Genomic DNA, 2,867 nt, shown 5'->3' with positions numbered 1-2,867 from the left:
GAACTCTTGCAGTCTTCATGAATGGTCGGCCAAGAATGAGAGGTACATCAATGTCCTCTTCAATATCCATCACCACGAAATCAGCGGGAAATAAGAAACGGTCCACCTTCACCAGAACATCCTCCACAATGCCATGAGGATACTTCACAGATCGATCCGCCAACTGCAAAGTCATGCGAGTAGGCTTCACCTCCAAATCGCCAATCCTCTGAAGCATAGATAAGGGCATGAGATTGATGCTAGCCCCCAAATCAAGCAAAGCCTTCCCAATAGCTAAACTCCCAATAGTGACTGGAAGAGTGAAGCTACCAGGGTCCTTGGATTTTGTTGGCAACATCTTCTGAATAATGGCACTACACCCCGCCTCCAATGTAATGGTCTCCTCTTCAAAATACTTTCTCTTCTTGGTGAGGAGCTCTTTCATGAACTTGGCATATGTAGGCATTTGCTCTAATGCCTCGAAGAACGGAATGTTAATTTGCAGGGTCTTGAAAATCTCCAAGAACCGAGCATATTGCCTCTCCTTATCCCTTCTTGAAGGTGCATGAGGATACGGTAATCTCTTGGTGGGTGGCACCTTCACAATACTCCTCTCCTCCATGGGCGCTTTATTCTTTTCTCTACTGATTCCTTCTTTCTCTTTTTCAAGTTCCTTTTCTTTCTCCTTCTTTTTGTCATTTTCAATTTTTTCTTTATTCTCTACAACCGACTCACTTCCTCCACTCCTTCTCCACACTCCTGGGCCCTCCAAGATGATCTCTTCATCAACACTAGCATCATCATCTTCGCCTGTGTCATTTTTCTCCTTGCTCTCATCATTCTTCTCACTCTCCTTCACCACAAACTCCCGACCACTCCTTGTAGATACTACATTCAAGTGCCCCTTCGGGTTTTGCTCAGTGTTGGCTGAGAAAGAACCTTTATGCTGCTCTGCTAGCTGCTTTGCTATTTGCCCCACCTGTATCTCCAAATTTTTAATTGAAGCATCAGTGTTCTTTTGGTTGGACATAGACAGTTGCATGAATTGTTGCAATGTGTCTTCCAACTTGGTGGTTCTCTCATACAAAGGTGGGTGTTGGTGTTGATGTGGAGGCCTGCTACTTGATGAAGCATTCATGTCTGGTTTGTTTCCACCATAGTTATTTCTCCACCCCTGATTTGAATTTTGCGGATAGGGGTGTTGAGAGAAATTTTGCCGCCCTTGATTCCCCATGTAATTCACTTCTGCACCTTGGGAATTAGAAGATCCGGCACAATAACCATTAGGGTGGTCACCTCCACAAAAATCACATGCCATCACTTGTTGCATAGGAGGAGCATTAGAGTGCATAGCTTGAAGTTGTTGAGGAAGCTTGGCCATCTGTTGATTCAAAGCTTCAATTTGTTGGGAAAGTATCTTGTTTTGAGCTAACACCGCATCTTGAGTACTCAACTCCAAAACTCCTCTCTTGGTTGAAGAGCTTCTACCATGCTGGCTCCTGAAGTCTGTGGAAGCCATGGACTCAATGATTGTGATAGCTTCTTCAGCAGTTCTGAACATGACTGACCCTCCAAAAGAAGCATCCAATATCATCTTGGTTTGAGGTTGTAACCCATTACAGAAAGTTTGAACTTGAAGCTCCACCTCAAAACCATGATTAGGGCACCTCCTCAACAATGATTTGTACCTCTCCCATGCTTCACATAGTGGCTCATCCGCACCTTGAGCAAAAGTAGCAATAGCAGTTCTGGCCTCAGTGTTCTTGGATGGGGGAAAGAACCTGGCTAAGAATTTGGTCTCCACATCCCTCCAAGTTGTCAGGCTTTGGTTTGGCTGAGAATGAAGCCAAGCCTTAGCCTTCCCATTCAGAGAAAATGGAAACAACCTCATGAAAAGTGCCTCTTCATCAGTCCCAGAAACTCCAACTGAACCACACAACTCATAAAAAGTGTAGAGATGAGTGTGTGGGTCTTCATGATCCAGGCCAGAAAATTGATGAGAACTGATAAGCTGTAGCAGTGCAGGCTTCATTTCTGCTAGTCTGTCGTTCATTGTAGGCCTCACAATGCTTGAGAACTCCCTCGGGCTAGTGTAGGTGAAAGTATCACCTATAGTGCGCCTCCGGTTTTGATTGTTATCGTGAGTACCATCTTCACCTTCCATAGTGAACTCAGGAATGTCAGAAACAAAAGCTTCAGGAAACTGAATGGTTGGTTGGCTAACTGGATTTGCTCTAGTCCTCCTTCTCCTCCTGTTGCTATTATTCCTCCTTGCCGTGCGTTCAATCTCAGGATCGTTCAACAATGGCTCAGAAGAAACAGTACCTCTGGTTCGGATAGTACCTTGCATACAAGAGAAAACCAAAGACTAGAGTGCACAAGTCAGCCCAAAGAATTAGTTGCTGAAATAGAAATTAGCAATAAAAGTAAAGGAACAAGTCACAAATAGCTATAAATACTAAATTGCCTTGCTAATCCCCGGCAACGGCGCCAAAAACTTGTTGAGGATTTCCGTTGAAGTACTTTTGTTATAATTGAAATTTCGTTTAATTCTATCAACGGTCTCAAACACGGCAAGTATACCGGCCGTTCAAGTAGTAAAAATATCGTATCCACAGGGATTGGAAGGTAAAATAAGCATTTATTGACTATTCGTGACTAAAAAATAATTCCAATTTCATAATTTGTCATGTGAATTCAAGGTTAAGACTATTGGAATGAAAGCTGTAAATAAATATTGGTTTGTGAGTGGAAAGGGTAGAAATGATTTTATGGTTTTGTGAGATTGTGGGGTCAGATTTCACCAAACGTCAAACTAATGAATCCTTAATCTCTTGTTAAATTCATTGCTTAGTCAACCCAATAGTTTACTCAAACCTAATCCCTTA

General features: G+C 42.8%; 1 non-coding gene across 1 annotated transcript; it reads left to right on the top strand.

Moving 5' to 3' along the window:
- Positions 1-1,628: 1,628 nt before the first annotated feature.
- LOC145954021 (small nucleolar RNA R71) lies at positions 1,629-1,734 on the top strand. Its single transcript, XR_014431232.1, has one exon. It is a non-coding gene; the product is annotated as a small nucleolar RNA R71 (small nucleolar RNA).
- The last annotated feature ends 1,133 nt before the right edge of the window (positions 1,735-2,867 follow it).

Source organism: Cajanus cajan, chromosome 1 (assembly GCF_000230855.2).
Source record: "Cajanus cajan strain Asha chromosome 1, NIPB_CcT2T_4, whole genome shotgun sequence".
Taxonomy (NCBI): domain Eukaryota; kingdom Viridiplantae; phylum Streptophyta; class Magnoliopsida; order Fabales; family Fabaceae; genus Cajanus; species Cajanus cajan.
This window is presented reverse-complemented; position numbering and strand designations above follow the sequence as displayed.